The following is a 10,115-nucleotide window of genomic DNA, read 5'->3' as shown; positions in this document are numbered from 1 at the left end:
CAACGCAATCAAGAATAGGGTAAGCTCACGCACCCCACTGCAACAAAACCCCACCAACACACGGCGCAGCGCCCTCCTCCTCGAGCCCTAGCTTCACCGCACACGAGGGAAGACCGTGTCTCCAACACAAAGCCTCACAGGCCTACCAACACGCGGTACAGCGGCCCTCCTGGCGCTCAAGTACTGCTACGCACGGGACAGTGAACCTCACAGACCATCGGCACACAGCACAGCGCCCCCATCTGGCACCAGGGCCTCACCGCACAAGGGGAGAAGAAAGAAACCTCCCATAACGAACCAGCCACGTAGTGTATGAACAAGGAAAGCCCACTTCAACATAACCTAAGCTGAAAGGTGAACATTTAACAAAACAAGTAGCAACAGCTCATGAGCGGCTCATAAGGAGAGTCACTGACAGTCCCAGTGACTCCAGCCAAACCAGAACACAGGAAAATGATGGACAGCCTCCTAGCCCAATTGCCAGCAAATTTCGACCTCACCGACACCAGCACCCTCGGATCACAATGGAAAAGGTGGCTGAGGGATTTTGAAGTGTGCTTAAAAGCGGCTGGACCACTAGAAGATAAATAGAAACTCAACCTCCTAAACCATGCAGTGGGATCCAACGTGCGGGACATTCTGGACGAAATACCAGAAAGCACCATAGACGCCTACGCCAAACTGAAGACAGCGCTCACAGACTACTTCACACCCCACACAAATGTGGACTATGAACGACATGTGTTTCACACCACCAAACAGAACAGAGGGGAAACCATAGACGCATTTGTCATGAGACTACGGTCGAAAATTAAACACTGACTGTAATAACTACTCAAATGAGGAGGCTCTCCGGCCGCAGATCATAGTGGGGTGCGAAAGCGCCGACTTCCTCAAACTACTACTGCAACAGCCACGCAACCTGGAGGAAATTCTACGCCTGGCTCGCTCGGACGCTGCCCTCGCTGCGCAAGTAGAAGGCCTAGATGACATAAAAATCACACTCGGAAAGCACAAAAGCCTCAAAAAACTAGAAGGGACAGCAAGAAACAACAGCGACCCCTTTTGCTACATGTGTGGGCACGAATATCCTCATGAGGGGACATGCCGTGCAATGATTCAAACGTGCTCCGCATGCGGAGGGGAAGACCACTATAAGGCTGTATGCTTGATCTACCGCAGTAAAATGAGAGGAGCAGGAAGAAGTGGAAAGTCCACCTCAGAACAGGAACAAAACCTGTCGACACCACCGAATAGCACGCCAACCCCATGATCGAGGTCGCCACCGACACTACGACGAGCAACCTGAAAGAAGGCAAGACAAAAGGGAATGGAGAGAGAGCAAGAACACTCATCCAAACCAAGAAGATGACCCAGAAGATATGTCAGATGCCTCATAGAACAGTCACAATCTGACAGCGCGTTGAGCGCATCGTCGGAAGAAAGAGCCCACAGACAGGAGAAACACGAAGCACCGAAAAAAAAAAAGGATACCTATATGCTCTCGGAAATAACACAGTGAAAGAACACAGCCCAATACTCTGGATACAAGTCAACCAAACGGCTGCTGAGTTCCTAATAGACACAGGGGCAACTGTAAATGTAATCGGCGAAGAAGTCTATAAAAGCATACCAAACGCCCCTCACATACAACCAGCACGAGCCCTCATCTATCCATACGGCTCGAAGACCCCCCTGGTATGCAAAGGATTCTTCATGGCGTCATGCCGGTACAAGGAACACACGAAAAGCATCCCTATGCATGTGCTAGAAGCTGCCACCGACAGTGGGTGCATATTAAGCTATCAGGCGGCCATAGAAATGGGACTCATTCACATACTGTATCGACTAATGGTACACAAGTACCTGGATCCGACGACCAGCATTGAACAGGTTTTTCCATCACTATTCAAAGGCCTCGGTAAATTGAAAAACAAACAAATCGAGCTACACATCGACACCAGTGTCCCGCCAGTAGCCCAGCACTACAGGGGAATCCCCATCAACATCCAAAAACAGGTTGAAAACGAACTGACCAAATTACTCGAGGCACACATCATTGAGCCAGCAAAAGGGCCCACGCCATGGGTCTCCCCCATTGTGCCAGTGCCAAAAAGACTTGCCCGACATCCGAATATGTGTAGATATGAGAAGACCAAACAAAGCCATCCTGAGGGAACATCATGAGGCCCCCCGAATAACCAATATGGTACATCTCCTAAATGGAGCGACGGTCTTCTCCAAACTGGACTTAAAGAAAGGCTACCACCAGTTGGAACTCTGCAAGAGTTCCCAATATATAACAACCTTTGCCACACACCTCGGACGGTTCCGCTACAAGCGTTTCAGTTTTGGAGGATCCTCAGCGGTGGAAATGTTTCAAGCAGAAATCCACAACATCATCAAACATGTGCCCAACTGCTTGAACTATAGCAACGACATCCTGGTTTTCGGCCAAACTCGAGAACAGCACGATGATACACTAATGAGAGTATGCATGGCCCTAGAAGAAGCCCAACTCACCTTAAACAAGGAGAAGTGTGAGTTTCGGTTCTTTGGTCACGTATTTTCAGAAAAGGGAATGACACCTGACCCAGAGAAATAGTTAGCGCACTCCAAGAAGCTGAGCCACCCACCACCACATCAGACCTCCGATCCTTCCTGGGACTTGCAAGCTACTGCACAAGATATATACGAGTCTTTGCGTCCGTCAGCGAACCCCTCAGAGCCCTCATTAAAACCAACACCGAATTTGTCTGGTCGTCCAAATGCCAAGAGGCGTTCCAAATTATCAAGGACCGCATATCCGACGCCCGGAATATGGCATATTTTGACCCAAAAAAAACCACGGAACTCATTGTCGACGCCAGTCCGGTAGGCCTGGGTGCCATTCTCACGCAACTAGACGACAGAGAAGGACACGAAAAGCATATCGTATCATACGCCAGCCGAAGTCTCTCCAAGACGGAGCAGGCCTACTCCCAGGCAGAGAAGGAAGGATTAGCAGTAGTCTGGGCCTGTGAACACTTCCACCTGTTTCTTTATGGGAAACCCTTCGTAGTAGTCACGGATCACCATGCACTCATCTTCATTTATGGCAACCCACAAGCAAAAATGCCACCAAGAATAGCCAGATGGGCACTTCGCCTACAGGACTATCTGCTCACCATCACACACAGGCCAGGGAAAGAGCAAAACCCTGCCGACTTCCTCTCCCGCCACCCAAGAGAAAAATGTGGACCAGAACTATCCATAGCAGATCAGTACGTAAGATATGTCATCCAGAGCAGCACACCACGGGGTCTTGACATGGACCAGATAATTTGTGAATCCAACGCTGACCAGGGTATACAAATCATACTGAGATGCCTAGAAACAGGGCGATGGAAGCAAGCGAAACAAATCAAAGAAACAGTAAACAATGACACGAAACAAGACATTGCATGCTTTCTGGCAGTGAAAGAAGAACTCGCAAAGTCGGAAGAAGGGCTGCTGATAAAGGGCACCAAGCTCGTAATTCCGCGAAGCCTGCGACAGAAAGTCCTGGAACTAGCCTACGAAGGACACCGGGGCATTGTGTCCACGAAAAGAATGTTAAGACAAAAACGATGGTTCCCCCAACTAGATCCCCTCAGTGGAAGAACTACTCCAACACTGCCCCACGTGTGCGATCATAAAACCACACACATCACCGGAACCATTGAGCATGACAGCACTGCCTGAAGGTACATAGGAGGAAATAGCCATCGACCATTTTGGGCCCATGGAAGGTGTAGAGTACATATTGGTGGCAATTGATGAATACTCAAGATACCCCGATCTACAGATAGTCTCATCCACCTCAGCGCATCACACGATTCCAGTGCTTGATAGGATGTTTGCAACATACGGAATACCCAAGGTAGTAAAGTCCGACAATGGCCCTCCTTTCACTGGACAAGACCTCCAAAGGTTTGCGGAATACATGGGTTCTCACCACCGAAAAATAACACCATTGTGGCCACAGGCAAATGGGACAGTAGAAATGTTTATGAGCAATGTTAAACGCACAACACAAATTGCACGCATCACAGGAGAACCTGTTGAAAAACTACTATACCAACTCATGCGGGACTACCGAAACACACCACATAGCACCACTGGGAAAACGCCCTCAGAGGTGATGTTCGGAAGGACAATTAGAACGCGGCTGCCACACATAGCGGCTGATGAAGACTAATATGAGGATAACGCGGACATGAGAAGAAAAGACACGCTCATGAAAGAGAACATGAAAAGGGCAGCCGACGCCACCCGTAGGGCCAAAGAAAATGACCTAGCACCAGGAGACCTGGTAGTGGTCCGACAACCACAACATCGCAAAAATGTGGCTCCATTCAGTGAAGAACCCCTCATCATTGTTGAAAAAAAGGGATTTAATCACCGCAGAAGGAGACCGCAGAGCTATGACAAGGAACTCCCACTTCAGGCGGATGCCCGGAACGACACCCACAGCTGACACAAGCAGAAATGATACCCTCTCACAATGGGACGCCACTTATGAAGGAGCCCGAGAAGACTCTGCAAGTGACATGTCACAAGGGACATTGATGAGTCAATCAGCAAGGGTGGACGGTCGACCCCAGAGAACCAAAAGGAAACGCCACCGCCTCATTGAAAAAATGAACTAAGGCAGGACTCTATGTTTAGTAACAGGAGGGTGTGGTGTCGTCACTACACCCCTATCACATGGGGAGGCCCAAGGAGTGGGAGGAAGGGGAGGAGCCGCTCAGGGAGGAAGGCGGCAGTTCGATGCAGGCACTCGTTGAATAAAGAAGTGTTGCACCACAGCTCGTGTCTGTCTCTCATTGAATGAATGAAGAGCAACTGACACCCTAGCATGAGGCGGTCCACTAAGAGGCTACCACAGTTGGCATGTCTGCAGTGGGCGCACTGTTTGTGAGCAATCTAGTCTGTGAGTAACACAATGGGCCTGGCTAAAGTGCCAACCTGTAAAGAGTGACTTTTTTTTGTACTGTAGTCCCATATCCGAGATAACGTAACTAGCTGCTACTCTCATGCACGTTGCGCTCCATGCGTGAAACGGTGGTAGCTTCAGTGTGCAGCATCGTAAATGGCAGCTTCCGCCTGATCAAGCAAGACCAGAGCTGCCGCCACAATGTGTTCTTGGTCCAAACGTCTGGGAACGTCAGTCGCCTGCTCAAGAACAGCCATTTGTTTTTGGCTGGGACCAATACTCTGGAATGTGCTGCCACCTTGCGAGTAATTCGGTTTGTGTGCACACCCCTTCCCTGCCCTCTGTGCAAACTGCCAGCAGGCGACTCCCTTCTGGCAGTGTCATCTCTCCGCTGGAGCTATGCTGAAATCAGTTGGAAGGCGATAAAGTCCATGGTTTCGTAGAGTCTAGGAAGCATAGCTTAACCATCGCCTTCCACAAACACTTCAGACAGTTTCCGACAGATCCCGAGGCCCTCCACGTCTCCTCTCCAGATGAATCTATGATTGTTCGGTACCTTCTCTCCTCGCGGATGTTTTAGGCTATTTCAGTTCGTCAGTTTGTCACAGGGTAATTTGTTTAATGGTTAACGTATGACTGTAATTCTGGGGTCTGGGCCAAGGTGTGCCTGCTTACTCATCCAGCCGAGCATGCAGCCGCACCATGGGTGTTGCTCGCGCACGCTGAAATCACTCACCGCGGGCAGTAATGTTTGGATCGTGCGCGCGTGCCATGCAATCTCCTGCTCGGGGCTCAGCCTCGTTACCCCAACACATTCAGTACCCTACGGGCACATCAACCTATAGGAACGACGTGGGGCGATCTCCCGCGGGAGTGTGAAAGGTCATGTCTTGCTCTATTGCTTATGCAGGGGCAATAGCTCTACAGCAGAGTCAGTCCTGGCTGTGTCCAGCAGTGTCTGGCAAGTGGCTGACTCCAAACCAAATCCACGTGCATTCCCCAGGCATCGGCTTGACCGGATTTTTTCCGATTTCTCTCTGGATAACCTTACTCTTGTTGGCTACCATGTAGAAAAATCCGGGGAATTCCCGCTCAGATTGTTCTATACGTAGCCTTCTTTTGGTTCCCCACCCCATCCCTTTTTAGTCTTGGCTGAAAGGTGACAAAGCGCACTTCGCCAAAATAATCCCATGTAGTGTATGCTTTCAGATTTGGGTAAGCATACAGTGCTTGGCGTGCTTGTTTTTCTGTAGCACATTCATCCAACCAACCACGGTTTCCCCTAAAACCTTACATGATGGCGTCGGGCACACCTGGCTTGGAATAATACTCCTGTCCCTCCATAGCACTACCTCTGTCCTCTACCCCCTACCCCCCACACATGGGGTGAGAGGGAGAGGAATGCAGGGCTTCTTGATTGGGCTTTTTCCTGCAGTGTTTGGGCTATTGCTCGGCTATTTTTCATCTTGGAGAGGCTATCCCTAATTACTCTTGATCAGGAGGTGGGCAGTGGGTGTGTAGTGCAGCAGGAGGTTGGGGGAGGAAAGGGGTGCAATAGGCAGACTGGCCATTAAACACAGCGGCCTGTCCTGCAGATTCAAAGCTTGCTCGGACCACTCGCCCTGCATGCTTTATTCACCGCTCACATTCACCTGCACGTGCACCTTTCCGCCCATTCTTTTCAATGGACACTCACCCGCCCAAAGCAAAACTCTCCTTTTTCCTCATGTCCTCGGAAATTAAAAGGTTGCGAGCTATGCTTGGTGCATGGGGTCATTAATACCTCACCTCACACAGAAGCATTTGAGAACTTGTGTATAGGCGCGTTACAAATGCCATATCATATCATATATCCATGGTTGAAGAGGTTTTCTTTTTCTCTGCACAGAGGTGTTTGGAAGGGAATATTTTTATAAATAGTTATACTGATTAAGCTAGAATTAACGTTTTTTTCACAAAGTGGTAATAAGGTGTAAACCTGCACACACTTCTAACCATAGATGTTTAATTTCAGAGAGAATTGTGCCTGTGCAAAATTCTCAATCATTCAGTGCTGGTTTTTGCTTTGCATTCTGGGAAATGTAGTGTTCCATTTATATATAACGGCCCCAGGATGTAAACGGAGAAGATGGAACGGATGGGCTTTCCATTCTGAAGTGAGGCACCTTTGGAGCCCTGCACATGTCATTCCTGTGTGATAGCTTTAACATTGAACTGCTTATGTGCATATTTACTTTGGCTTCATAGAGCATGCTTACTTCACGCATGCTTCATACATCATTTTTGAATGAGAAGTTTTACTAGCTGTGATCTCTCCAGGGTAAACATGTTATACCCATCACCATGATGCTGATTATTCGACAAGCGACAGGACTAGATTTGGTCTCGGTTTTGGTTCCACTTGGATTATAAAAGGGGTTTCATTTCTGGCAACCCTGTAATTGTGTTCTATGCTAAGGAGGCAATGTTGGTAGATGTAAAGTAAAATATTTGGAAGATATGTTCTATTTGTCTCCAATAAATACAGACCTGGAGGTGTTGTTTAATGATCCTTTTCTTTATTTCTGTGTGCATTTAGTGTCCCCTGTCTAGCATCTCCCTGGCCCACACCTGCAGTTCTTGTTTTGCCCTGTCCTTTTCAGATCTATGTGATCACTGCCAAAAAGAAAATGTTGAATCGCCAAATACTGAATTTTCTTAATATTTTTCTCCCATCTATAATATATATGTACAGTTAATTACCGGCTCGACGTTTCTCTCTAAAGACCATGTAGGACGAATGCCTCCTCACAAGCTAAAACTGAAAGTAGGTGCTGTAATTATGCTACTATGCCTTCTTATGCCATCACAGGGGACTCTACAATGGAACAATGTTGACAATTGCGCATCTTCGAAGATGCATCATAGAGGCCCGTGTCCTCGATGGAAATTAGATACTGTTCTTATACCGCGCACACCTCTCAACCATCTAATATGTTTAGCCATTTCAATGACCATTAATAAGTCACACAGACCTATGCCCCTTCCTGGAAGCGATCAGTGGTAATTTCCGATATTTAAGAAGGGGGACAGAAGTGACCCTATGAATTTCCAACCGATATTGACCTTTAAGATATGCTAGAACGGCATATGTTACTCTGGGATTCGAAATTATTTCATTCTCTGTTTTGGTATAATCTTTCCTTTTCCCCAACTCTGTCCTTGCCAACGTAATTATGTGGGTACAGTGACAGAAGGAGGCAGGGGATAACGCCCCCAATAGGCCTCTCCTTCGCATCCAGGTGCACCCCAATACCTCGCTTTCGTGCTTGCTTTCAGAACTGTATGTATACAGATACTTTGGTGCTGGAGTCCCTTCTGTGAGCAGAGTTGTGCCATGCAGGCTCTGCTCACTGCTTCTTGCAAGTTTTTAGGTAACCAAGTTCAGGTCACGTTGCCTGCATTTGGTATTACTTCTGGCAATTTGCCAGTGTCAGAACAGAGACTGGGCCCTCCCAACACCTTCACCCCACATCTGGGATGGCACAGGCTCTGGCAAACACCCTGGTGCGCCTCCTGCCCCTGCTTGAGACATGTCCCTATCCCATCTTGACAGGGTTAGGACCCTCACCCAGTAGGCTCCTGCAGGGCTTTAGCTGCAGTTTTGTGGAATTGGAACCCCAGCACCACCCCCTTGATTGTTGCTTTCTCTCTGTTTGCATCCATTAAACCATTTCTGGGGTAATGCACTTGTCCTGGGCTGAAATGGTTTCCACAGTGCCATCCAAGAAACCTCAAAGGATAAATCCAGCATAGACATTATTCAGCGCAGGTAATCTTGGGTTGCAAGGATGCTTGGAGCCGTAATTGGAGAGGATCAGGTGCTACTTCTGGTGAGCAGAGACTCCCTGGAAGTTTTGCATAAAAAGGTGTATGCTCTTGAAAGCCAATTCTACACAGTAATGTGAGGGGTCAGAAATGTGAGCCGGACAACTTTGTGAGGGTTTTTAAAAAATGCCATTTTATTAACTCAAAAGGTTGGATAAACGCCTCACTAAGCCCTACCCTGAGGATTTCCATGCCTAAAATAAACTAAAGAAAACATTCTAACAAAAGGTTTCTGTCCCTCACACTTATATAAACCCCAAATCAATTCAACAACAACAAATATAGCAATAGAATTCACTTCACACTTGGTCTCCCAATTCAATGAAACTATGCTGGTGCCATAGATAAAACAAAAAAATCAAACCACGAGCTCATAACACGTGGTTCACCCCCGAACTCAAAGGTATGTGCGCCCTAAAAAGATCAGCCGAAACCAAATGGCTCAAATCGCCCACCCCTGCAAACAAAAGCCAATTCCAATTAGCCAACAACTATAAGAATGAAATCATTAAAACTAAAAGTGAAGTCTACAATCAGAGAATCACCAACGCTCATAATTCTAGAGAGCTATCCACCATTTTACGTGAACTAGAGTCACCAGCACCTACCCCAGACCATACAACCAAAGATGAACTATGGTGTACTAATATTCAGAACGTCCTGGCTGACAAAGTCCTACTACTACAACAAAAAATAGAACAAAACAAGTCAAAAATCAACCCTAACCTTACCCACCACATCTACCCCCCGGATACCACTGAGATAAATAAATGTACTTTCTCCCCTCTCACAACTATTGATACTATCAACATCATCAAAAGCCTAAAGTTGCAAAGACGATAACTGGCCTGCTACATTGATGAGACTGCATTGCTGAGCTGGCACCTTACATCTCTCGCCTTATCAATAACTCCTTCAAATCTAACTCTGTCCCGAACGATCTCAAATCAGCGTGGGTCCTACCTTTACTCAAATAAAACACTTTAGATCCCAACATTCCCACCAACATCTGCCCTATTACCACAGTCCCCTTCCTACTTAAAATACTTGATCGGGCAGCCTATCTGCAGATTCAAAAATTCCTGGAAGATGATCACTTATTAGGCTTAAGACAATCTGGTTTCAGGTCTGGCCATGGCACCGAAACGGCGCTGCTCGATCTGACACAAATGGACCACTACATGGACAAAGGAGAGCCCTGTATCCCCTTGCTGCTTGACCTATCAGCAGCGTTTGATTTAGTTACCCATGACATCGTCTGCCAACACTTAGAGGCCGCGTCCCAGTTCAC

The 10,115-nt window shown here is 47.6% G+C and overlaps 1 protein-coding gene across 3 annotated transcripts in view; it reads left to right on the top strand.

The window, feature by feature from the left end:
- LOC138580024 (unconventional myosin-Ie-like) overlaps window positions 1-10,115 on the top strand; it is a 483,826-nt gene that overhangs the window by 66,403 nt on the left and 407,308 nt on the right. The gene's annotated exons all lie outside the window — the stretch shown is intronic.

The sequence above is a fragment of the Ambystoma mexicanum genome, chromosome 1p (assembly GCF_040938575.1).
Source record: "Ambystoma mexicanum isolate Mex_15411 chromosome 1p, UKY_AmexF1_1, whole genome shotgun sequence".
Taxonomy (NCBI): Eukaryota; Metazoa; Chordata; class Amphibia; order Caudata; family Ambystomatidae; genus Ambystoma; species Ambystoma mexicanum.
Note: the sequence above shows the minus strand (reverse complement) of the source record. Positions and strands in the feature narration are given on the sequence as shown.